The sequence below is a fragment of the Sus scrofa genome, chromosome X, assembly GCF_054392235.1.
Source record: "Sus scrofa isolate SSC_HxYL_T2T_F1_AM1 chromosome X, Sscrofa_HxYL_maternal_Yorkshire_Landrace_v2.0, whole genome shotgun sequence".
In the NCBI taxonomy this organism is placed as follows: Eukaryota; Metazoa; Chordata; class Mammalia; order Artiodactyla; family Suidae; genus Sus; species Sus scrofa.
In genome coordinates this window covers 105,272,799-105,298,979 of record NC_139401.1, presented here as the reverse complement: position 1 = coordinate 105,298,979, position 26,181 = coordinate 105,272,799, and positions in this window count along the sequence as shown.

Sequence of the window (26,181 nt, the reverse complement as noted above, 5' to 3'; positions counted from 1 at the left end):
AGGGCACCCTACCCTGAGGAGCTGTCAGGAAAGAAATGGACAGGACCGAGACCCAGCAGGACGGGGTGTCCCCTCTGCACAGACGCGCCGAGGCCAGGGGGAACCTGTGACGCTGTGAGAGCAGCCACATGCACAAGAGCCTCTACCACTCCCTGAGCCTGTGCGGGGCGCAGCCCAAATGGACACGGGCCTCTGGGTCTTGCCTGCTGCCACCCGCATTCAACCCCGGAAGCATTCGCGCACAACCACCACGCAGGGTGCCCGCTGCAGACGGGGGTGTGGAAGGCAGCGGGACACCTTGGGAGCTGCCGTCTTGCGGCACGGTGAGGGCTTCTTGGGCTTTGGCCGGGAGGAAGGGCTCTCCACGGTGGCACCTCCAAGGCGGTGACGGGGGAAAACTACCAGAGAAAGGACACTCGCCCCCTGTATGTTAAATAACGGGTACACGTTCAATAACACCCAGATCGACGTAAGCTCCACATGCGATGCACGGGCACGGGCACCCACACGCCGGCACGGGCACACGTGAAGGAACGAACCGACCAAAGAGTGGGGGTCGGGGTGTGGCTTGAGGCTAGAGTACAGACCCACTCCCAGGGGGCGCTCCCTAGATGGGTCTCCTGAACACATGGCCCTCACCAAGGTCATCTTGTCTGTGGGGATGGAGGGAGCCACTGGCATCTGCACCTGTCCCATGGACTCCAAACCACTAACACACACAGGCCAGAACAGGCCTGCCCCAGCCCCACCTCCAGCAGCAGCAGCAGCAGCAGCAGCAGCAGGAGCAGGAGGAGCAGGAACAGCAGCATCATCATCATCATCATCATCAGCAGCAGCAGCAGCAGCAGCTACCCCGGGGAACTCAATGGCAGAGTGAATGCCTGAGACCCCCGGAGGTGAGCAGGGCCCATCCACCCCAGCTCCCTGGGTCCCGGTGGGCTCCTTCTACTGCCACAGTGGCTTTGACTCTCTCAGGGCCTGGCTCCTGAGCCCTGAAGGCCCTTCACGAAGCCCGCGGACTTAGCTGGATGAGAGCCCCAGAGAGGCAGCCGTGCAAGAAGAGGAGGAGAAACCCAGGTCCTTGGGCCACCTCTAGCTCTGACTCAAGGTCCCCAAGGAGATAGGATCCTGCCCGAGAAGACCCCTATGCAAGCAAGCATACTGCTCCCCAAGGGTGCAGGCATCACAGGGGTCCCGGTCGGTGGCCAGGAAACGTGGACTCAAGACTCCTAGAGAGGTGTGTGGAGACCACCGACCCACGGATGCGCGTATCCCTGTGGCTGTCTCCAGGCGTACATGCCCATGGGTCCTACTGCCCACAAGCAGCCCCCAAAGGAAGAGACACCACCTCCCCCAACACCCCAGCAGCGCCAGCCCCCCCGCTCAGAGGGCCTGGAGGGCTCTTGGGCCTCCCTGGGCCTTTTTTGATCCGCAAAGGGCGGAGGGAGAAGACGAGCTCGCAAGGATGGCTGGGATTTCTGGAGCAACAGTGCCATCAAGCGGAAGCGTTTTGAGCAGGGCCTCCAGGCCCCGCCTGTGCTGCCAAGGGGAAGGCCTGCGCGGCACGGGAGGACGGGTGGGTCTGGGGCACTGCGAGGACTCCCTGGCCGCCGGGGCACGCCTCCAGAGCAGGTGTGGCAGCGACACGCGGTGGGCCGGGGCCGACGCCGGGGGCTCGCTGGCCCACCGAGGAGCCCCTGGCTGCCAGGCCCGCACCCTTGGGGGCGTGGCACGGGCGGCCGCCATTGTCCAGGAACTAGCTACGCTGGAGCTCCCACCCCAGGGCACCCGGCCCGAGGATCCCCGCTCCGCTTGCAGGGCGAGGTCGGCCAGTGGGGTCCCTGGGGTCTCAGGGCCACGGGAGACCCAGGACCCAAGGCGGCGGGGGCGGGGGGTGTTGTCCCGGCGGAGCCCCCCGGCCCAGCCGGCGTGGACAAGGGGCAGCAACTGCTGGCACAGTGGAGAGCTCCCCGACGAGTGTTCGGTCCCGGACCCAGACAAGGAAGAGCAGCGCAGGTGCACTGCACGTTCCAGCTGGCGCTGCCTGGAGTGCCCCGGGTGCTTTGCGCTCGTTACTTTTGCCCATACCAAAGGGAGTCTGGGTCCCGGACCCCGCGAGGCCCCTTCCCGGCCCACGTGACACTGGGTATCCAGAACCACTCGGGATGGCGTGGAACTGGGCCCAGGCCGGTACCCTGAGATGGACCATCACGGGCCACAGCCAAGGGGGCGGGGGGTGGATTGTCCCGGTCCGGTTGCCGCAATCGGTCCGGGGGCGTGGGTGGGGGGCCGCGGGAACGTTGTGTAGCCAGAGGTCGCCCTACTCAGCGGCCTCCCGCCCCGTGGAGGACCCGGGTCCTCTTGTTTGGTTCTGGGGAAGACCCCTGGGCCGTCTCACACGGGGTCCTGGTTCTTCGGCAGGTGCAGCCGCTGGCCCTGGCCCCAGGGGCACAAGTGAGACACACACCCCGCCCCCGTCCCGGGGCCAGGGACCAGTCACGACCACGTAGGTCAGGACCTGGCCCCAAGGAAAGACTCGGCCCACGGGAGCCCAGCTGACAACATCTCCGGCCACCCACAAGCGTGCAACGAACGAAGGGGCAGGGAGCGAGTTTCCACACCCTGCCAGGAGGGGTGAGGGCAAGGGGGTATGTGTGCAGGGAGGGGTCCAGCCTGGAGACCTGCTCCCAGTTCGAAGCCCCCCCCCCCCCCGCCCAAGTCCCCAACGGCCGCCCGAACCCTACCACCAATCCAGCCTTGCCCGCGCCGCCACGTCCATCCCCACCCCCCTCACCACCGCCGGCCACTGCCCGGCCAAAGCCCAGGCAATTAAGCGCTGGGCAAAGGGCAGGAACGAGCCAACCCGGAGCTCACTCCACAAGTGGCCTATCGGGACTGTCGGGGACCAGAAGGCGCGGCCCTGCGCCCAGGAGTACACGATGCACCTCGTTCCTGGCCCTGGCGGCCAAGCTGCATGAGGTGGCGGTGGTCGTGCGGGACAGGGGGAGGGCGGGGTGTTTCTCTCAGTGCAACAGAGGTGAGCTTCAGGCAGCATCCTCAGGCCTCCACTCGACCCCCGGGCTGGGCGGCAGGGGCAAGCACGGGGTTGAGGCCTGGAGAGCCGGGGCTGAGTGGAAGCCAGGGCCGTTCCTTCCCATCGCTGCAGTGAGAGGCCCAGAGCCTCTTGGGGACAAAAGCCCAAGCCTGCAAGCGCAGGGCCCCGGGGGTCCGCTCGGCTCCGCTCCTCTCCCCTCCTCTCTCAGAGGTGGGTCCGGGAGCCCTCTGGACAGAATCCTGGAGACCCTGGGAGCTGCCTTTCGGACTCGGGCCCAGGGCTCCTTCTGAGGCGGCTCCCTGGTCCCGGGAGGGGCCCTTCCCTTCTGGACTGGGACCTCCGGCCTTTGCTGGGCCTCGGGCCCCTTTGGCACAGGGTCCCCAGGCTCCCCATGCCATCTCTGAGCTGGACAGGAAGGAGTCACTGGAGCTCGCCTCTGCCGCTGCAGCCAATGGCAGCAGAAGCCCAGCTGCCCGCGGTGGTCTCCGGCTGGGCCCCACCCGTGAGCGTGAGCGTGAGTGAGAGCGTGAGCGAGAGCCAGCGCCAGCGCCAGCGCGGCTTCAGAGGCCCTGGGCCCGCCCAGGCCAAGGCTGCTCTGCCTTCCAGGGGAAGGGGCGAGCCGCCAAGCGCCCGCAGCTCCCCAGCCCAGGGCCCAGGCTCCTTCTGAGCTGCTTCCTCTAGCCCCGCCCAGACATGGCGGCCACCAGGGTGGCCCGAGACTCCACTTCCTGTGCCCCACGGGCCGGGCGCCCGGACCATGGGCCTCGTCCCGGTGCCCGGGGCCGGTCTCTGGAGCTCCCACGGCCCCTCCGGGCCCTGGGCCACGCTTCCCGCCCCTTCCCCGGCGGAGCTCTGGACAGACTTCCCCGGGACACAGTCCCCGGTCCCCGACTGCAGGCCCCTGTCACTCCTCCCCAGGAAGGGACAGTCCAGAGTTCGCAGGACTGGCGGAGCCATTCCTCTGGATGGCGGTATTGCACCAGAAATGGCAGCCTGCCCTTCCCCCCACACCCCAAAAGTCCTCTCCCTCCGCCCTTTGCTCAGAGAAAAAAAAAAAAAAAAAAAAAAAAAAAAGGCGAAAAGCAAAAAAAGAAAAAGGACCCAGAAAAACAGAAAAGGAGCCAAGGAAAGGAAAAGAGAAGCAAGGCCATCTCCTGTCCAACTGGGCAAAAGCAAGGCCGCTCATCATCGTGGCCACCTCAGAGGGCTGCACCTCCAAGGCTGGCACTCCACATCCTGTGGCTCCTTCGCCCTGTGGGGGCCTCCTAGCCTGCCTGCCTTTACCACAAGAAAGCCATGAGGATGAGTGCCCTTGCCTCGTTCTCCCCAAGGCAGGGAGCAGGGAGCCCTTGGTAGTCCTACACGAAAGCCACACGGGGGAGGGAGAGATGGGCCTGGTCCTCACAGCCAAAGGTTCCTTTCGGGGCCCTCCCGCTCAGGGCCCAGGGCCCAGGGCCCAGGGCCTAGACCGAGGATCTGACCTCACGCCCAGAGCGAGCTCCCCGTGAAGGGCCCTTGGGATGGCCAAACACGCCCCTCTCGAAGGCAGAGCTGCCCGCAGAAGTGCCACTCTGCCCCTTGCTCGTAACCAAGAGCCGCAAACCCGTGTCCGACCGCGCTAAGCCACGGTGCCACACGCTCACCGGCCCGCCTGGAGAAGCCTTGGATGACCCCGAGCCAGGGCAGGAGGCGGCATCCTCCTCGCGGCAAGACTGTTTCAAGAGGACACAGCAGGAAGAGGAATCAAACAGAGACAGAAAGAAAACACCAGCTCCGGCTGCTGGCCGCCCGCACACTCGCGTGACATTTCCACACGGGAGAAAGGAAGCACACCTTCCTGGAGGCTTCTCACTTCCAAGTTCCTCCGTTTGTCAAGAGTCAAGACTTGGGGAGCACAAGGAGATCCCCAGTGGGCTGCCCCGATGTGCACGCCCCCACCGCCCCGTCCCAAAGGTCCACGCCGCCCGGCAGGCGCACCCTCCGAACGACCCCGCCAAGAGCAGGTTCCCAAGGCCTTCCGGGCTTGGTCAAAGGCCATGGTGGAGAGGGCTGGGCCCAAGGGCCATCAGGAGAGGATGGGAGGAACAGGCGGAAAGGGCTCCACTCGAAGCCAAGGAGGCCGAAGGCCTAAGAGGCCCGGCTCTCCGCAAAGCGTCTCCGACCACCGGCCCTCGCGGCCGGGCCGGTCCTGCTGCGTCTCGTGGCTGAGGTGGGGAGCTGAACGATCGCAACACTGGCAGCTGGCTTCACAGAAGCCGGAGCCCAAACCGGAGCCCGAACCGGGTCCCGGCCTAATCCCTTTCCAATCCGCCCGGTCCCCCAGGACACTGACCTCAAATTCCAGGTACTGAGCGCCTAGGGTAACGCACACAGATGAGCTAGATGCTCGTCCACACATCTCCTTCTTCCGGCTCCGCAAGCGGGACCTGGCCCGAGAGCCTCTGCTATCAAGCCGGAAAACTCCGGCACGGTACGCCGGTGGCCCCGTGCCACGGACCTACCTTGGGAGTCTCCCCTTCTTGAGGCTTGCTGAACCACCAGAACCACTGACCTTTTCCTGTGATGAAATGAACCCTTTTGGAAGAGGAGAAGGAAGAGAACAAAGGGCACTCACTCACCCAGAACACCAGCGCCTAGACATGACCGACGTCCCCGACTTCCCTTCTCCTCCTCTCCTTCCACTCTGCCTGACACCCTGCAACGAGAGAGCCGAGCACGCTGCACTCAGCGTGGAACCGCCACGGTGCTGCTTAACACGGAGCCGCGCCCCCGCCCCCGCCCCAGGCCCTCACCCCCCCCCCCCCCCCGCCTCCCTACACCAGGCACACACACACACAAACGCGCGCACGCACTCGCAGTCACCCACCCCTCCCCAATCCAGGCAACCTCCGGAGTGCCTCTGGTTCCTGTTCACACCAGCTCCCCAAGTCAACCAAAACTTCCCAATAAAGTACAGGGTGAAAAATCAACTCCACTCGCCCTTTGGAAATTGTTCGGATGCCACCCCAGCCCGTGAGACAGAGGCAGTTCTCACAGAAAGAAGCATGTCGGGTGAAACCTTGAGGATACCTGCCCCTACAGTCTCTTTCTGGTGGGAACCGCAGCCATCACCTTGGCCAGTGGAGGCCCAGGGCTTGCTTCCTCGGCTCTCTACCCGCCCCCCCACCCCCGCCCCCGCCCCCGCCCCACGGCTACGTCCAGATTATCTTGGCAGGGGCGAGGGCGCGTGGCCTCCACCCCGCCTGGAAAGACAGGGCCTCCACTGACCAGCAGCTCTCATGACCCGCGGGTAAACGGGCACCGACTTGTCTCCTCTCGGGCCGCACACAGATCCACCGCACTGACTCTCCGGGGGTGAGGGCAGCTGCCCTGGGACGCGGCCGAGGTAACATCGAGCCTACTGCTTTCCTCGGGGCAAACGCTGACGCCCGACCAACGCACCCGGGCCACGCACACTCGCACCCTGGCAACCAGGACCCCGTGCCCCGCGCCCCCTCATAGCCAGCTCCGTCAAAGACGCAAGAGGAAGAGGAAAGGACAGGCGAGAAGCCCAGCGTCCAAAGAGAAGGGGACAGCCGACATACCCTACGCTCCTGCTCTCAGGCACAGACCAGGGCACCCTACCCTGAGGAGCTGTCAGGAAAGAAATGGACAGGACCGAGACCCAGCAGGACGGGGTGTCCCCTCTGCACAGACGCGCCGAGGCCAGGGGGAACCTGTGACGCTGTGAGAGCAGCCACATGCACAAGAGCCTCTACCACTCCCTGAGCCTGTGCGGGGCGCAGCCCAAATGGACACGGGCCTCTGGGTCTTGCCTGCTGCCACCCGCATTCAACCCCGGAAGCATTCGCGCACAACCACCACGCAGGGTGCCCGCTGCAGACGGGGGTGTGGAAGGCAGCGGGACACCTTGGGAGCTGCCGTCTTGCGGCACGGTGAGGGCTTCTTGGGCTTTGGCCGGGAGGAAGGGCTCTCCACGGTGGCACCTCCAAGGCGGTGACGGGGGAAAACTACCAGAGAAAGGACACTCGCCCCCTGTATGTTAAATAACGGGTACACGTTCAATAACACCCAGATCGACGTAAGCTCCACATGCGATGCACGGGCACGGGCACCCACACGCCGGCACGGGCACACGTGAAGGAACGAACCGACCAAAGAGTGGGGGTCGGGGTGTGGCTTGAGGCTAGAGTACAGACCCACTCCCAGGGGGCGCTCCCTAGATGGGTCTCCTGAACACATGGCCCTCACCAAGGTCATCTTGTCTGTGGGGATGGAGGGAGCCACTGGCATCTGCACCTGTCCCATGGACTCCAAACCACTAACACACACAGGCCAGAACAGGCCTGCCCCAGCCCCACCTCCAGCAGCAGCAGCAGCAGCAGCAGCAGCAGGAGCAGGAGGAGCAGGAACAGCAGCATCATCATCATCATCATCAGCAGCAGCAGCAGCAGCAGCAGCAGCTACCCCGGGGAACTCAATGGCAGAGTGAATGCCTGAGACCCCCGGAGGTGAGCAGGGCCCATCCACCCCAGCTCCCTGGGTCCCGGTGGGCTCCTTCTACTGCCACAGTGGCTTTGACTCTCTCAGGGCCTGGCTCCTGAGCCCTGAAGGCCCTTCACGAAGCCCGCGGACTTAGCTGGATGAGAGCCCCAGAGAGGCAGCCGTGCAAGAAGAGGAGGAGAAACCCAGGTCCTTGGGCCACCTCTAGCTCTGACTCAAGGTCCCCAAGGAGATAGGATCCTGCCCGAGAAGACCCCTATGCAAGCAAGCATACTGCTCCCCAAGGGTGCAGGCATCACAGGGGTCCCGGTCGGTGGCCAGGAAACGTGGACTCAAGACTCCTAGAGAGGTGTGTGGAGACCACCGACCCACGGATGCGCGTATCCCTGTGGCTGTCTCCAGGCGTACATGCCCATGGGTCCTACTGCCCACAAGCAGCCCCCAAAGGAAGAGACACCACCTCCCCCAACACCCCAGCAGCGCCAGCCCCCCGCTCAGAGGGCCTGGAGGGCTCTTGGGCCTCCCTGGGCCTTTTTTGATCCGCAAAGGGCGGAGGGAGAAGCCGAGCTCGCAAGGATGGCTGGGATTTCTGGAGCAACAGTGCCATCAAGCGGAAGCGTTTTGAGCAGGGCCTCCAGGCCCCGCCTGTGCTGCCAAGGGGAAGGCCTGCGCGGCACGGGAGGACGGGTGGGTCTGGGGCACTGCGAGGACTCCCTGGCCGCCGGGGCACGCCTCCAGAGCAGGTGTGGCAGCGACACGCGGTGGGCCGGGGCCGACGCCGGGGGCTCGCTGGCCCACCGAGGAGCCCCTGGCTGCCAGGCCCGCACCCTTGGGGGCGTGGCACGGGCGGCCGCCATTGTCCAGGAACTAGCTACGCTGGAGCTCCCACCCCAGGGCACCCGGCCCGAGGATCCCCGCTCCGCTTGCAGGGCGAGGTCGGCCAGTGGGGTCCCTGGGGTCTCAGGGCCACGGGAGACCCAGGACCCAAGGCGGCGGGGGCGGGGGGTGTTGTCCCGGCGGAGCCCCCCGGCCCAGCCGGCGTGGACAAGGGGCAGCAACTGCTGGCACAGTGGAGAGCTCCCCGACGAGTGTTCGGTCCCGGACCCAGACAAGGAAGAGCAGCGCAGGTGCACTGCACGTTCCAGCTGGCGCTGCCTGGAGTGCCCCGGGTGCTTTGCGCTCGTTACTTTTGCCCATACCAAAGGGAGTCTGGGTCCCGGACCCCGCGAGGCCCCTTCCCGGCCCACGTGACACTGGGTATCCAGAACCACTCGGGATGGCGTGGAACTGGGCCCAGGCCGGTACCCTGAGATGGACCATCACGGGCCACAGCCAAGGGGGCGGGGGGTGGATTGTCCCGGTCCGGTTGCCGCAATCGGTCCGGGGGCGTGGGTGGGGGGCCGCGGGAACGTTGTGTAGCCAGAGGTCGCCCTACTCAGCGGCCTCCCGCCCCGTGGAGGACCCGGGTCCTCTTGTTTGGTTCTGGGGAAGACCCCTGGGCCGTCTCACACGGGGTCCTGGTTCTTCGGCAGGTGCAGCCGCTGGCCCTGGCCCCAGGGGCACAAGTGAGACACACACCCCGCCCCCGTCCCGGGGCCAGGGACCAGTCACGACCACGTAGGTCAGGACCTGGCCCCAAGGAAAGACTCGGCCCACGGGAGCCCAGCTGACAACATCTCCGGCCACCCACAAGCGTGCAACGAACGAAGGGGCAGGGAGCGAGTTTCCACACCCTGCCAGGAGGGGTGAGGGCAAGGGGGTATGTGTGCAGGGAGGGGTCCAGCCTGGAGACCTGCTCCCAGTTCGAAGCCCCCCCCCCCCCCCGCCCAAGTCCCCAACGGCCGCCCGAACCCTACCACCAATCCAGCCTTGCCCGCGCCGCCACGTCCATCCCCACCCCCCTCACCACCGCCGGCCACTGCCCGGCCAAAGCCCAGGCAATTAAGCGCTGGGCAAAGGGCAGGAACGAGCCAACCCGGAGCTCACTCCACAAGTGGCCTATCGGGACTGTCGGGGACCAGAAGGCGCGGCCCTGCGCCCAGGAGTACACGATGCACCTCGTTCCTGGCCCTGGCGGCCAAGCTGCATGAGGTGGCGGTGGTCGTGCGGGACAGGGGGAGGGCGGGGTGTTTCTCTCAGTGCAACAGAGGTGAGCTTCAGGCAGCATCCTCAGGCCTCCACTCGACCCCCGGGCTGGGCGGCAGGGGCAAGCACGGGGTTGAGGCCTGGAGAGCCGGGGCTGAGTGGAAGCCAGGGCCGTTCCTTCCCATCGCTGCAGTGAGAGGCCCAGAGCCTCTTGGGGACAAAAGCCCAAGCCTGCAAGCGCAGGGCCCCGGGGGTCCGCTCGGCTCCGCTCCTCTCCCCTCCTCTCTCAGAGGTGGGTCCGGGAGCCCTCTGGACAGAATCCTGGAGACCCTGGGAGCTGCCTTTCGGACTCGGGCCCAGGGCTCCTTCTGAGGCGGCTCCCTGGTCCCGGGAGGGGCCCTTCCCTTCTGGACTGGGACCTCCGGCCTTTGCTGGGCCTCGGGCCCCTTTGGCACAGGGTCCCCAGGCTCCCCATGCCATCTCTGAGCTGGACAGGAAGGAGTCACTGGAGCTCGCCTCTGCCGCTGCAGCCAATGGCAGCAGAAGCCCAGCTGCCCGCGGTGGTCTCCGGCTGGGCCCCACCCGTGAGCGTGAGCGTGAGTGAGAGCGTGAGCGAGAGCCAGCGCCAGCGCCAGCGCGGCTTCAGAGGCCCTGGGCCCGCCCAGGCCAAGGCTGCTCTGCCTTCCAGGGGAAGGGGCGAGCCGCCAAGCGCCCGCAGCTCCCCAGCCCAGGGCCCAGGCTCCTTCTGAGCTGCTTCCTCTAGCCCCGCCCAGACATGGCGGCCACCAGGGTGGCCCGAGACTCCACTTCCTGTGCCCCACGGGCCGGGCGCCCGGACCATGGGCCTCGTCCCGGTGCCCGGGGCCGGTCTCTGGAGCTCCCACGGCCCCTCCGGGCCCTGGGCCACGCTTCCCGCCCCTTCCCCGGCGGAGCTCTGGACAGACTTCCCCGGGACACAGTCCCCGGTCCCCGACTGCAGGCCCCTGTCACTCCTCCCCAGGAAGGGACAGTCCAGAGTTCGCAGGACTGGCGGAGCCATTCCTCTGGATGGCGGTATTGCACCAGAAATGGCAGCCTGCCCTTCCCCCCACACCCCAAAAGTCCTCTCCCTCCGCCCTTTGCTCAGAGAAAAAAAAAAAAAAAAAAAAAAAAAAAAGGCGAAAAGCAAAAAAAGAAAAAGGACCCAGAAAAACAGAAAAGGAGCCAAGGAAAGGAAAAGAGAAGCAAGGCCATCTCCTGTCCAACTGGGCAAAAGCAAGGCCGCTCATCATCGTGGCCACCTCAGAGGGCTGCACCTCCAAGGCTGGCACTCCACATCCTGTGGCTCCTTCGCCCTGTGGGGGCCTCCTAGCCTGCCTGCCTTTACCACAAGAAAGCCATGAGGATGAGTGCCCTTGCCTCGTTCTCCCCAAGGCAGGGAGCAGGGAGCCCTTGGTAGTCCTACACGAAAGCCACACGGGGGAGGGAGAGATGGGCCTGGTCCTCACAGCCAAAGGTTCCTTTCGGGGCCCTCCCGCTCAGGGCCCAGGGCCCAGGGCCCAGGGCCTAGACCGAGGATCTGACCTCACGCCCAGAGCGAGCTCCCCGTGAAGGGCCCTTGGGATGGCCAAACACGCCCCTCTCGAAGGCAGAGCTGCCCGCAGAAGTGCCACTCTGCCCCTTGCTCGTAACCAAGAGCCGCAAACCCGTGTCCGACCGCGCTAAGCCACGGTGCCACACGCTCACCGGCCCGCCTGGAGAAGCCTTGGATGACCCCGAGCCAGGGCAGGAGGCGGCATCCTCCTCGCGGCAAGACTGTTTCAAGAGGACACAGCAGGAAGAGGAATCAAACAGAGACAGAAAGAAAACACCAGCTCCGGCTGCTGGCCGCCCGCACACTCGCGTGACATTTCCACACGGGAGAAAGGAAGCACACCTTCCTGGAGGCTTCTCACTTCCAAGTTCCTCCGTTTGTCAAGAGTCAAGACTTGGGGAGCACAAGGAGATCCCCAGTGGGCTGCCCCGATGTGCACGCCCCCACCGCCCCGTCCCAAAGGTCCACGCCGCCCGGCAGGCGCACCCTCCGAACGACCCCGCCAAGAGCAGGTTCCCAAGGCCTTCCGGGCTTGGTCAAAGGCCATGGTGGAGAGGGCTGGGCCCAAGGGCCATCAGGAGAGGATGGGAGGAACAGGCGGAAAGGGCTCCACTCGAAGCCAAGGAGGCCGAAGGCCTAAGAGGCCCGGCTCTCCGCAAAGCGTCTCCGACCACCGGCCCTCGCGGCCGGGCCGGTCCTGCTGCGTCTCGTGGCTGAGGTGGGGAGCTGAACGATCGCAACACTGGCAGCTGGCTTCACAGAAGCCGGAGCCCAAACCGGAGCCCGAACCGGGTCCCGGCCTAATCCCTTTCCAATCCGCCCGGTCCCCCAGGACACTGACCTCAAATTCCAGGTACTGAGCGCCTAGGGTAACGCACACAGATGAGCTAGATGCTCGTCCACACATCTCCTTCTTCCGGCTCCGCAAGCGGGACCTGGCCCGAGAGCCTCTGCTATCAAGCCGGAAAACTCCGGCACGGTACGCCGGTGGCCCCGTGCCACGGACCTACCTTGGGAGTCTCCCCTTCTTGAGGCTTGCTGAACCACCAGAACCACTGACCTTTTCCTGTGATGAAATGAACCCTTTTGGAAGAGGAGAAGGAAGAGAACAAAGGGCACTCACTCACCCAGAACACCAGCGCCTAGACATGACCGACGTCCCCGACTTCCCTTCTCCTCCTCTCCTTCCACTCTGCCTGACACCCTGCAACGAGAGAGCCGAGCACGCTGCACTCAGCGTGGAACCGCCACGGTGCTGCTTAACACGGAGCCGCGCCCCCGCCCCCGCCCCAGGCCCTCACCCCCCCCCCCCCCGCCTCCCTACACCAGGCACACACACACACAAACGCGCGCACGCACTCGCAGTCACCCACCCCTCCCCAATCCAGGCAACCTCCGGAGTGCCTCTGGTTCCTGTTCACACCAGCTCCCCAAGTCAACCAAAACTTCCCAATAAAGTACAGGGTGAAAAATCAACTCCACTCGCCCTTTGGAAATTGTTCGGATGCCACCCCAGCCCATGAGACAGAGGCAGTTCTCACAGAAAGAAGCATGTCGGGTGAAACCTTGAGGATACCTGCCCCTACAGTCTCTTTCTGGTGGGAACCGCAGCCATCACCTTGGCCAGTGGAGGCCCAGGGCTTGCTTCCTCGGCTCTCTACCCGCCCCCCCACCCCCGCCCCCGCCCCCGCCCCACGGCTACGTCCAGATTATCTTGGCAGGGGCGAGGGCGCGTGGCCTCCACCCCGCCTGGAAAGACAGGGCCTCCACTGACCAGCAGCTCTCATGACCCGCGGGTAAACGGGCACCGACTTGTCTCCTCTCGGGCCGCACACAGATCCACCGCACTGACTCTCCGGGGGTGAGGGCAGCTGCCCTGGGACGCGGCCGAGGTAACATCGAGCCTACTGCTTTCCTCGGGGCAAACGCTGACGCCCGACCAACGCACCCGGGCCACGCACACTCGCACCCTGGCAACCAGGACCCCGTGCCCCGCGCCCCCTCATAGCCAGCTCCGTCAAAGACGCAAGAGGAAGAGGAAAGGACAGGCGAGAAGCCCAGCGTCCAAAGAGAAGGGGACAGCCGACATACCCTACGCTCCTGCTCTCAGGCACAGACCAGGGCACCCTACCCTGAGGAGCTGTCAGGAAAGAAATGGACAGGACCGAGACCCAGCAGGACGGGGTGTCCCCTCTGCACAGACGCGCCGAGGCCAGGGGGAACCTGTGACGCTGTGAGAGCAGCCACATGCACAAGAGCCTCTACCACTCCCTGAGCCTGTGCGGGGCGCAGCCCAAATGGACACGGGCCTCTGGGTCTTGCCTGCTGCCACCCGCATTCAACCCCGGAAGCATTCGCGCACAACCACCACGCAGGGTGCCCGCTGCAGACGGGGGTGTGGAAGGCAGCGGGACACCTTGGGAGCTGCCGTCTTGCGGCACGGTGAGGGCTTCTTGGGCTTTGGCCGGGAGGAAGGGCTCTCCACGGTGGCACCTCCAAGGCGGTGACGGGGGGAAACTACCAGAGAAAGGACACTCGCCCCCTGTATGTTAAATAACGGGTACACGTTCAATAACACCCAGATCGACGTAAGCTCCACATGCGATGCACGGGCACGGGCACCCACACGCCGGCACGGGCACACGTGAAGGAACGAACCGACCAAAGAGTGGGGGTCGGGGTGTGGCTTGAGGCTAGAGTACAGACCCACTCCCAGGGGGCGCTCCCTAGATGGGTCTCCTGAACACATGGCCCTCACCAAGGTCATCTTGTCTGTGGGGATGGAGGGAGCCACTGGCATCTGCACCTGTCCCATGGACTCCAAACCACTAACACACACAGGCCAGAACAGGCCTGCCCCAGCCCCACCTCCAGCAGCAGCAGCAGCAGCAGCAGCAGCAGGAGCAGGAGGAGCAGGAACAGCAGCATCATCATCATCATCAGCAGCAGCAGCAGCAGCAGCAGCTACCCCGGGGAACTCAATGGCAGAGTGAATGCCTGAGACCCCCGGAGGTGAGCAGGGCCCATCCACCCCAGCTCCCTGGGTCCCGGTGGGCTCCTTCTACTGCCACAGTGGCTTTGACTCTCTCAGGGCCTGGCTCCTGAGCCCTGAAGGCCCTTCACGAAGCCCGCGGACTTAGCTGGATGAGAGCCCCAGAGAGGCAGCCGTGCAAGAAGAGGAGGAGAAACCCAGGTCCTTGGGCCACCTCTAGCTCTGACTCAAGGTCCCCAAGGAGATAGGATCCTGCCCGAGAAGACCCCTATGCAAGCAAGCATACTGCTCCCCAAGGGTGCAGGCATCACAGGGGTCCCGGTCGGTGGCCAGGAAACGTGGACTCAAGACTCCTAGAGAGGTGTGTGGAGACCACCGACCCACGGATGCGCGTATCCCTGTGGCTGTCTCCAGGCGTACATGCCCATGGGTCCTACTGCCCACAAGCAGCCCCCAAAGGAAGAGACACCACCTCCCCCAACACCCCAGCAGCGCCAGCCCCCCGCTCAGAGGGCCTGGAGGGCTCTTGGGCCTCCCTGGGCCTTTTTTGATCCGCAAAGGGCGGAGGGAGAAGCCGAGCTCGCAAGGATGGCTGGGATTTCTGGAGCAACAGTGCCATCAAGCGGAAGCGTTTTGAGCAGGGCCTCCAGGCCCCGCCTGTGCTGCCAAGGGGAAGGCCTGCGCGGCACGGGAGGACGGGTGGGTCTGGGGCACTGCGAGGACTCCCTGGCCGCCGGGGCACGCCTCCAGAGCAGGTGTGGCAGCGACACGCGGTGGGCCGGGGCCGACGCCGGGGGCTCGCTGGCCCACCGAGGAGCCCCTGGCTGCCAGGCCCGCACCCTTGGGGGCGTGGCACGGGCGGCCGCCATTGTCCAGGAACTAGCTACGCTGGAGCTCCCACCCCAGGGCACCCGGCCCGAGGATCCCCGCTCCGCTTGCAGGGCGAGGTCGGCCAGTGGGGTCCCTGGGGTCTCAGGGCCACGGGAGACCCAGGACCCAAGGCGGCGGGGGCGGGGGGTGTTGTCCCGGCGGAGCCCCCCGGCCCAGCCGGCGTGGACAAGGGGCAGCAACTGCTGGCACAGTGGAGAGCTCCCCGACGAGTGTTCGGTCCCGGACCCAGACAAGGAAGAGCAGCGCAGGTGCACTGCACGTTCCAGCTGGCGCTGCCTGGAGTGCCCCGGGTGCTTTGCGCTCGTTACTTTTGCCCATACCAAAGGGAGTCTGGGTCCCGGACCCCGCGACGCCCCTTCCCGGCCCACGTGACACTGGGTATCCAGAACCACTCGGGATGGCGTGGAACTGGGCCCAGGCCGGTACCCTGAGATGGACCATCACGGGCCACAGCCAAGGGGGCGGGGGGTGGATTGTCCCGGTCCGGTTGCCGCAATCGGTCCGGGGGCGTGGGTGGGGGGCCGCGGGAACGTTGTGTAGCCAGAGGTCGCCCTACTCAGCGGCCTCCCGCCCCGTGGAGGACCCGGGTCCTCTTGTTTGGTTCTGGGGAAGACCCCTGGGCCGTCTCACACGGGGTCCTGGTTCTTCGGCAGGTGCAGCCGCTGGCCCTGGCCCCAGGGGCACAAGTGAGACACACACCCCGCCCCCGTCCCGGGGCCAGGGACCAGTCACGACCACGTAGGTCAGGACCTGGCCCCAAGGAAAGACTCGGCCCACGGGAGCCCAGCTGACAACATCTCCGGCCACCCACAAGCGTGCAACGAACGAAGGGGCAGGGAGCGAGTTTCCACACCCTGCCAGGAGGGGTGAGGGCAAGGGGGTATGTGTGCAGGGAGGGGTCCAGCCTGGAGACCTGCTCCCAGTTCGAAGCCCCCCCCCCCCCGCCCAAGTCCCCAACGGCCGCCCGAACCCTACCACCAATCCAGCCTTGCCCGCGCCGCCACGTCCATCCCCACCCCCCTCACCACCGCCGGCCACTGCCCGGCCAAAGCCCAGGCAATTAAGCGCTGGGCAAAGGGCAGGAACGAGCCAACCCGGAGCTCACTCCACAAGTGGCCTATCGGGACTGTCGGGGACCAGAAGGCGCGGCCCTGCGCCCAGGAGTACACGATGCACCTCGTTCCTGGCCCTGGCGGCCAAGCTGCATGAGGTGGCGGTGGTCGTGCGGGACAGGGGGAGGGCGGGGTGTTTCTCTCAGTGCAACAGAGGTGAGCTTCAGGCAGCATCCTCAGGCCTCCACTCGACCCCCGGGCTGGGCGGCAGGGGCAAGCACGGGGTTGAGGCCTGGAGAGCCGGGGCTGAGTGGAAGCCAGGGCCGTTCCTTCCCATCGCTGCAGTGAGAGGCCCAGAGCCTCTTGGGGACAAAAGCCCAAGCCTGCAAGCGCAGGGCCCCGGGGGTCCGCTCGGCTCCGCTCCTCTCCCCTCCTCTCTCAGAGGTGGGTCCGGGAGCCCTCTGGACAGAATCCTGGAGACCCTGGGAGCTGCCTTTCGGACTCGGGCCCAGGGCTCCTTCTGAGGCGGCTCCCTGGTCCCGGGAGGGGCCCTTCCCTTCTGGACTGGGACCTCCGGCCTTTGCTGGGCCTCGGGCCCCTTTGGCACAGGGTCCCCAGGCTCCCCATGCCATCTCTGAGCTGGACAGGAAGGAGTCACTGGAGCTCGCCTCTGCCGCTGCAGCCAATGGCAGCAGAAGCCCAGCTGCCCGCGGTGGTCTCCGGCTGGGCCCCACCCGTGAGCGTGAGCGTGAGTGAGAGCGTGAGCGAGAGCCAGCGCCAGCGCCAGCGCGGCTTCAGAGGCCCTGGGCCCGCCCAGGCCAAGGCTGCTCTGCCTTCCAGGGGAAGGGGCGAGCCGCCAAGCGCCCGCAGCTCCCCAGCCCAGGGCCCAGGCTCCTTCTGAGCTGCTTCCTCTAGCCCCGCCCAGACATGGCGGCCACCAGGGTGGCCCGAGACTCCACTTCCTGTGCCCCACGGGCCGGGCGCCCGGACCATGGGCCTCGTCCCGGTGCCCGGGGCCGGTCTCTGGAGCTCCCACGGCCCCTCCGGGCCCTGGGCCACGCTTCCCGCCCCTTCCCCGGCGGAGCTCTGGACAGACTTCCCCGGGACACAGTCCCCGGTCCCCGACTGCAGGCCCCTGTCACTCCTCCCCAGGAAGGGACAGTCCAGAGTTCGCAGGACTGGCGGAGCCATTCCTCTGGATGGCGGTATTGCACCAGAAATGGCAGCCTGCCCTTCCCCCCACACCCCAAAAGTCCTCTCCCTCCGCCCTTTGCTCAGAGAAAAAAAAAAAAAAAAAAAAAAAAAAAGGCGAAAAGCAAAAAAAGAAAAAGGACCCAGAAAAACAGAAAAGGAGCCAAGGAAAGGAAAAGAGAAGCAAGGCCATCTCCTGTCCAACTGGGCAAAAGCAAGGCCGCTCATCATCGTGGCCACCTCAGAGGGCTGCACCTCCAAGGCTGGCACTCCACATCCTGTGGCTCCTTCGCCCTGTGGGGGCCTCCTAGCCTGCCTGCCTTTACCACAAGAAAGCCATGAGGATGAGTGCCCTTGCCTCGTTCTCCCCAAGGCAGGGAGCAGGGAGCCCTTGGTAGTCCTACACGAAAGCCACACGGGGGAGGGAGAGATGGGCCTGGTCCTCACAGCCAAAGGTTCCTTTCGGGGCCCTCCCGCTCAGGGCCCAGGGCCCAGGGCCCAGGGCCTAGACCGAGGATCTGACCTCACGCCCAGAGCGAGCTCCCCGTGAAGGGCCCTTGGGATGGCCAAACACGCCCCTCTCGAAGGCAGAGCTGCCCGCAGAAGTGCCACTCTGCCCCTTGCTCGTAACCAAGAGCCGCAAACCCGTGTCCGACCGCGCTAAGCCACGGTGCCACACGCTCACCGGCCCGCCTGGAGAAGCCTTGGATGACCCCGAGCCAGGGCAGGAGGCGGCATCCTCCTCGCGGCAAGACTGTTTCAAGAGGACACAGCAGGAAGAGGAATCAAACAGAGACAGAAAGAAAACACCAGCTCCGGCTGCTGGCCGCCCGCACACTCGCGTGACATTTCCACACGGGAGAAAGGAAGCACACCTTCCTGGAGGCTTCTCACTTCCAAGTTCCTCCGTTTGTCAAGAGTCAAGACTTGGGGAGCACAAGGAGATCCCCAGTGGGCTGCCCCGATGTGCACGCCCCCACCGCCCCGTCCCAAAGGTCCACGCCGCCCGGCAGGCGCACCCTCCGAACGACCCCGCCAAGAGCAGGTTCCCAAGGCCTTCCGGGCTTGGTCAAAGGCCATGGTGGAGAGGGCTGGGCCCAAGGGCCATCAGGAGAGGATGGGAGGAACAGGCGGAAAGGGCTCCACTCGAAGCCAAGGAGGCCGAAGGCCTAAGAGGCCCGGCTCTCCGCAAAGCGTCTCCGACCACCGGCCCTCGCGGCCGGGCCGGTCCTGCTGCGTCTCGTGGCTGAGGTGGGGAGCTGAACGATCGCAACACTGGCAGCTGGCTTCACAGAAGCCGGAGCCCAAACCGGAGCCCGAACCGGGTCCCGGCCTAATCCCTTTCCAATCCGCCCGGTCCCCCAGGACACTGACCTCAAATTCCAGGTACTGAGCGCCTAGGGTAACGCACACAGATGAGCTAGATGCTCGTCCACACATCTCCTTCTTCCGGCTCCGCAAGCGGGACCTGGCCCGAGAGCCTCTGCTATCAAGCCGGAAAACTCCGGCACGGTACGCCGGTGGCCCCGTGCCACGGACCTACCTTGGGAGTCTCCCCTTCTTGAGGCTTGCTGAACCACCAGAACCACTGACCTTTTCCTGTGATGAAATGAACCCTTTTGGAAGAGGAGAAGGAAGAGAACAAAGGGCACTCACTCACCCAGAACACCAGCGCCTAGACATGACCGACGTCCCCGACTTCCCTTCTCCTCCTCTCCTTCCACTCTGCCTGACACCCTGCAACGAGAGAGCCGAGCACGCTGCACTCAGCGTGGAACCGCCACGGTGCTGCTTAACACGGAGCCGCGCCCCCGCCCCCGCCCCAGGCCCTCACCCCCCCCCCCCCCGCCTCCCTACACCAGGCACACACACACACAAACGCGCGCACGCACTCGCAGTCACCCACCCCTCCCCAATCCAGGCAACCTCCGGAGTGCCTCTGGTTCCTGTTCACACCAGCTCCCCAAGTCAACCAAAACTTCCCAATAAAGTACAGGGTGAAAAATCAACTCCACTCGCCCTTTGGAAATTGTTCGGATGCCACCCCAGCCCGTGAGACAGAGGCAGTTCTCACAGAAAGAAGCATGTTGGGTGAAACCTTGAGGATACCTGCCCCTACAGTCTCTTTCTGGTGGGAACCGCAGCCATCACCTTGGCCAGTGGAGGCCCAGGGCTTGCTTCCTCGGCTCTCTACCCGCCCCCCCACCCCCGCCCCCGCCCCCGCCCCACGGCTACGTCCAGATTATCTTGGCAGGGGCGAGGGCGCGTGGCCTCCACCCCGCCTGGAAAGACAGGGCCTCCACTGACCAGCAGCTCTCATGACCCGCGGGTAAACGGGCACCGACTTGTCTCCTCTCGGGCCGCACACAGATCCACCGCACTGACTCTCCGGGGGTGAGGGCAGCTGCCCTGGGACGCGGCCGAGGTAACATCGAGCCTACTGCTTTCCTCGGGGCAAACGCTGACGCCCGACCAACGCACCCGGGCCACGCACACTCGCACCCTGGCAACCAGGACCCCGTGCCCCGCGCCCCCTCATAGCCAGCTCCGTCAAAGACGCAAGAGGAAGAGGAAAGGACAGGCGAGAAGCCCAGCGTCCAAAGAGAAGGGGACAGCCGACATACCCTACGCTCCTGCTCTCAGGCACAGACCAGGGCACCCTACCCTGAGGAGCTGTCAGGAAAGAAATGGACAGGACCGAGACCCAGCAGGACGGGGTGTCCCCTCTGCACAGACGCGCCGAGGCCAGGGGGAACCTGTGACGCTGTGAGAGCAGCCACATGCACAAGAGCCTCTACCACTCCCTGAGCCTGTGCGGGGCGCAGCCCAAATGGACACGGGCCTCTGGGTCTTGCCTGCTGCCACCCGCATTCAACCCCGGAAGCATTCGCGCACAACCACCACGCAGGGTGCCCGCTGCAGACGGGGGTGTGGAAGGCAGCGGGACACCTTGGGAGCTGCCGTCTTGCGGCACGGTGAGGGCTTCTTGGGCTTTGGCCGGGAGGAAGGGCTCTCCACGGTGGCACCTCCAAGGCGGTGACGGGGGAAAACTACCAGAGAAAGGACACTCGCCCCCTGTATGTTAAATAACGGGTACACGTTCAATAACACCCAGATCGACGTAAGCTCCACATGCGATGCACGGGCACGGGCACCCACACGCCGGCACGGGCACACGTGAAGGAACGAACCGACCAAAGAGTGGGGGTCGGGGTGTGGCTTGAGGCTAGAGTACAGACCCACTCCCAGGGGGCGCTCCCTAGATGGGTCTCCTGAACACATGGCCCTCACCAAGGTCATCTTGTCTGTGGGGATGGAGGGAGCCACTGGCATCTGCACCTGTCCCATGGACTCCAAACCACTAACACACACAGGCCAGAACAGGCCTGCCCCAGCCCCACCTCCAGCAGCAGCAGCAGCAGCAGCAGCAGCAGGAGCAGGAGGAGCAGGAACAGCAGCATCATCATCATCATCAGCAGCAGCAGCAGCAGCAGCAGCTACCCCGGGGAACTCAATGGCAGAGTGAATGCCTGAGACCCCCGGAGGTGAGCAGGGCCCATCCACCCCAGCTCCCTGGGTCCCGGTGGGCTCCTTCTACTGCCACAGTGGCTTTGACTCTCTCAGGGCCTGGCTCCTGAGCCCTGAAGGCCCTTCACGAAGCCCGCGGACTTAGCTGGATGAGAGCCCCAGAGAGGCAGCCGTGCAAGAAGAGGAGGAGAAACCCAGGTCCTTGGGCCACCTCTAGCTCTGACTCAAGGTCCCCAAGGAGATAGGATCCTGCCCGAGAAGACCCCTATGCAAGCAAGCATACTGCTCCCCAAGGGTGCAGGCATCACAGGGGTCCCGGTCGGTGGCCAGGAAACGTGGACTCAAGACTCCTAGAGAGGTGTGTGGAGACCACCGACCCACGGATGCGCGTATCCCTGTGGCTGTCTCCAGGCGTACATGCCCATGGGTCCTACTGCCCACAAGCAGCCCCCAAAGGAAGAGACACCACCTCCCCCAACACCCCAGCAGCGCCAGCCCCCCGCTCAGAGGGCCTGGAGGGCTCTTGGGCCTCCCTGGGCCTTTTTTGATCCGCAAAGGGCGGAGGGAGAAGCCGAGCTCGCAAGGATGGCTGGGATTTCTGGAGCAACAGTGCCATCAAGCGGAAGCGTTTTGAGCAGGGCCTCCAGGCCCCGCCTGTGCTGCCAAGGGGAAGGCCTGCGCGGCACGGGAGGACGGGTGGGTCTGGGGCACTGCGAGGACTCCCTGGCCGCCGGGGCACGCCTCCAGAGCAGGTGTGGCAGCGACACGCGGTGGGCCGGGGCCGACGCCGGGGGCTCGCTGGCCCACCGAGGAGCCCCTGGCTGCCAGGCCCGCACCCTTGGGGGCGTGGCACGGGCGGCCGCCATTGTCCAGGAACTAGCTACGCTGGAGCTCCCACCCCAGGGCACCCGGCCCGAGGATCCCCGCTCCGCTTGCAGGGCGAGGTCGGCCAGTGGGGTCCCTGGGGTCTCAGGGCCACGGGAGACCCAGGACCCAAGGCGGCGGGGGCGGGGGGTGTTGTCCCGGCGGAGCCCCCCGGCCCAGCCGGCGTGGACAAGGGGCAGCAACTGCTGGCACAGTGGAGAGCTCCCCGACGAGTGTTCGGTCCCGGACCCAGACAAGGAAGAGCAGCGCAGGTGCACTGCACGTTCCAGCTGGCGCTGCCTGGAGTGCCCCGGGTGCTTTGCGCTCGTTACTTTTGCCCATACCAAAGGGAGTCTGGGTCCCGGACCCCGCGAGGCCCCTTCCCGGCCCACGTGACACTGGGTATCCAGAACCACTCGGGATGGCGTGGAACTGGGCCCAGGCCGGTACCCTGAGATGGACCATCACGGGCCACAGCCAAGGGGGCGGGGGGTGGATTGTCCCGGTCCGGTTGCCGCAATCGGTCCGGGGGCGTGGGTGGGGGGCCGCGGGAACGTTGTGTAGCCAGAGGTCGCCCTACTCAGCGGCCTCCCGCCCCGTGGAGGACCCGGGTCCTCTTGTTTGGTTCTGGGGAAGACCCCTGGGCCGTCTCACACGGGGTCCTGGTTCTTCGGCAGGTGCAGCCGCTGGCCCTGGCCCCAGGGGCACAAGTGAGACACACACCCCGCCCCCGTCCCGGGGCCAGGGACCAGTCACGACCACGTAGGTCAGGACCTGGCCCCAAGGAAAGACTCGGCCCACGGGAGCCCAGCTGACAACATCTCCGGCCACCCACAAGCGTGCAACGAACGAAGGGGCAGGGAGCGAGTTTCCACACCCTGCCAGGAGGGGTGAGGGCAAGGGGGTATGTGTGCAGGGAGGGGTCCAGCCTGGAGACCTGCTCCCAGTTCGAAGCCCCCCCCCCCCCCCGCCCAAGTCCCCAACGGCCGCCCGAACCCTACCACCAATCCAGCCTTGCCCGCGCCGCCACGTCCATCCCCACCCCCCTCACCACCGCCGGCCACTGCCCGGCCAAAGCCCAGGCAATTAAGCGCTGGGCAAAGGGCAGGAACGAGCCAACCCGGAGCTCACTCCACAAGTGGCCTATCGGGACTGTCGGGGACCAGAAGGCGCGGCCCTGCGCCCAGGAGTACACGATGCACCTCGTTCCTGGCCCTGGCGGCCAAGCTGCATGAGGTGGCGGTGGTCGTGCGGGACAGGGGGAGGGCGGGGTGTTTCTCTCAGTGCAACAGAGGTGAGCTTCAGGCAGCATCCTCAGGCCTCCACTCGACCCCCGGGCTGGGCGGCAGGGGCAAGCACGGGGTTGAGGCCTGGAGAGCCGGGGCTGAGTGGAAGCCAGGGCCGTTCCTTCCCATCGCTGCAGTGAGAGGCCCAGAGCCTCTTGGGGACAAAAGCCCAAGCCTGCAAGCGCAGGGCCCCGGGGGTCCGCTCGGCTCCGCTCCTCTCCCCTCCTCTCTCAGAGGTGGGTCCGGGAGCCCTCTGGACAGAATCCTGGAGACCCTGGGAGCTGCCTTTCGGACTCGGGCCCAGGGCTCCTTCTGAGGCGGCTCCCTGGTCCCGGGAGGGGCCCTTCCCTTCTGGACTGGGACCTCCGGCCTTTGCTGGGCCTCGGGCCCCTTTGGCACAGGGTCCCCAGGCTCCCCATGCCATCTCTGAGCTGGACAGGAAGGAGTCACTGGAGCTCGCCTCTGCCGCTGCAGCCAATGGCAGCAGAAGCCCAGCTGCCCGCGGTGGTCTCCGGCTGGGCCCCACCCGTGAGCGTGAGCGTGAGTGAGAGCGTGAGCGAGAGCCAGCGCCAGCGCCAGCGCGGCTTCAGAGGCCCTGGGCCCGCCCAGGCCAAGGCTGCTCTGCCTTCCAGGGGAAGGGGCGAGCCGCCAAGCGCCCGCAGCTCCCCAGCCCAGGGCCCAGGCTCCTTCTGAGCTGCTTCCTCTAGCCCCGCCCAGACATGGCGGCCACCAGGGTGGCCCGAGACTCCACTTCCTGTGCCCCACGGGCCGGGCGCCCGGACCATGGGCCTCGTCCCGGTGCCCGGGGCCGGTCTCTGGAGCTCCCACGGCCCCTCCGGGCCCTGGGCCACGCTTCCCGCCCCTTCCCCGGCGGAGCTCTGGACAGACTTCCCCGGGACACAGTCCCCGGTCCCCGACTGCAGGCCCCTGTCACTCCTCCCCAGGAAGGGACAGTCCAGAGTTCGCAGGACTGGCGGAGCCATTCCTCTGGATGGCGGTATTGCACCAGAAATGGCAGCCTGCCCTTCCCCCCACACCCCAAAAGTCCTCTCCCTCCGCCCTTTGCTCAGAGAAAAAAAAAAAAAAAAAAAAAAAAAAAAGGCGAAAAGCAAAAAAAGAAAAAGGACCCAGAAAAACAGAAAAGGAGCCAAGGAAAGGAAAAGAGAAGCAAGGCCATCTCCTGTCCAACTGGGCAAAAGCAAGGCCGCTCATCATCGTGGCCACCTCAGAGGGCTGCACCTCCAAGGCTGGCACTCCACATCCTGTGGCTCCTTCGCCCTGTGGGGGCCTCCTAGCCTGCCTGCCTTTACCACAAGAAAGCCATGAGGATGAGTGCCCTTGCCTCGTTCTCCCCAAGGCAGGGAGCAGGGAGCCCTTGGTAGTCCTACACGAAAGCCACACGGGGGAGGGAGAGATGGGCCTGGTCCTCACAGCCAAAGGTTCCTTTCGGGGCCCTCCCGCTCAGGGCCCAGGGCCCAGGGCCCAGGGCCTAGACCGAGGATCTGACCTCACGCCCAGAGCGAGCTCCCCGTGAAGGGCCCTTGGGATGGCCAAACACGCCCCTCTCGAAGGCAGAGCTGCCCGCAGAAGTGCCACTCTGCCCCTTGCTCGTAACCAAGAGCCGCAAACCCGTGTCCGACCGCGCTAAGCCACGGTGCCACACGCTCACCGGCCCGCCTGGAGAAGCCTTGGATGACCCCGAGCCAGGGCAGGAGGCGGCATCCTCCTCGCGGCAAGACTGTTTCAAGAGGACACAGCAGGAAGAGGAATCAAACAGAGACAGAAAGAAAACACCAGCTCCGGCTGCTGGCCGCCCGCACACTCGCGTGACATTTCCACACGGGAGAAAGGAAGCACACCTTCCTGGAGGCTTCTCACTTCCAAGTTCCTCCGTTTGTCAAGAGTCAAGACTTGGGGAGCACAAGGAGATCCCCAGTGGGCTGCCCCGATGTGCACGCCCCCACCGCCCCGTCCCAAAGGTCCACGCCGCCCGGCAGGCGCACCCTCCGAACGACCCCGCCAAGAGCAGGTTCCCAAGGCCTTCCGGGCTTGGTCAAAGGCCATGGTGGAGAGGGCTGGGCCCAAGGGCCATCAGGAGAGGATGGGAGGAACAGGCGGAAAGGGCTCCACTCGAAGCCAAGGAGGCCGAAGGCCTAAGAGGCCCGGCTCTCCGCAAAGCGTCTCCGACCACCGGCCCTCGCGGCCGGGCCGGTCCTGCTGCGTCTCGTGGCTGAGGTGGGGAGCTGAACGATCGCAACACTGGCAGCTGGCTTCACAGAAGCCGGAGCCCAAACCGGAGCCCGAACCGGGTCCCGGCCTAATCCCTTTCCAATCCGCCCGGTCCCCCAGGACACTGACCTCAAATTCCAGGTACTGAGCGCCTAGGGTAACGCACACAGATGAGCTAGATGCTCGTCCACACATCTCCTTCTTCCGGCTCCGCAAGCGGGACCTGGCCCGAGAGCCTCTGCTATCAAGCCGGAAAACTCCGGCACGGTACGCCGGTGGCCCCGTGCCACGGACCTACCTTGGGAGTCTCCCCTTCTTGAGGCTTGCTGAACCACCAGAACCACTGACCTTTTCCTGTGATGAAATGAACCCTTTTGGAAGAGGAGAAGGAAGAGAACAAAGGGCACTCACTCACCCAGAACACCAGCGCCTAGACATGACCGACGTCCCCGACTTCCCTTCTCCTCCTCTCCTTCCACTCTGCCTGACACCCTGCAACGAGAGAGCCGAGCACGCTGCACTCAGCGTGGAACCGCCACGGTGCTGCTTAACACGGAGCCGCGCCCCCGCCCCCGCCCCAGGCCCTCACCCCCCCCCCCCCCCCGCCTCCCTACACCAGGCACACACACACACAAACGCGCGCACGCACTCGCAGTCACCCACCCCTCCCCAATCCAGGCAACCTCCGGAGTGCCTCTGGTTCCTGTTCACACCAGCTCCCCAAGTCAACCAAAACTTCCCAATAAAGTACAGGGTGAAAAATCAACTCCACTCGCCCTTTGGAAATTGTTCGGATGCCACCCCAGCCCATGAGACAGAGGCAGTTCTCACAGAAAGAAGCATGTCGGGTGAAACCTTGAGGATACCTGCCCCTACAGTCTCTTTCTGGTGGGAACCGCAGCCATCACCTTGGCCAGTGGAGGCCCAGGGCT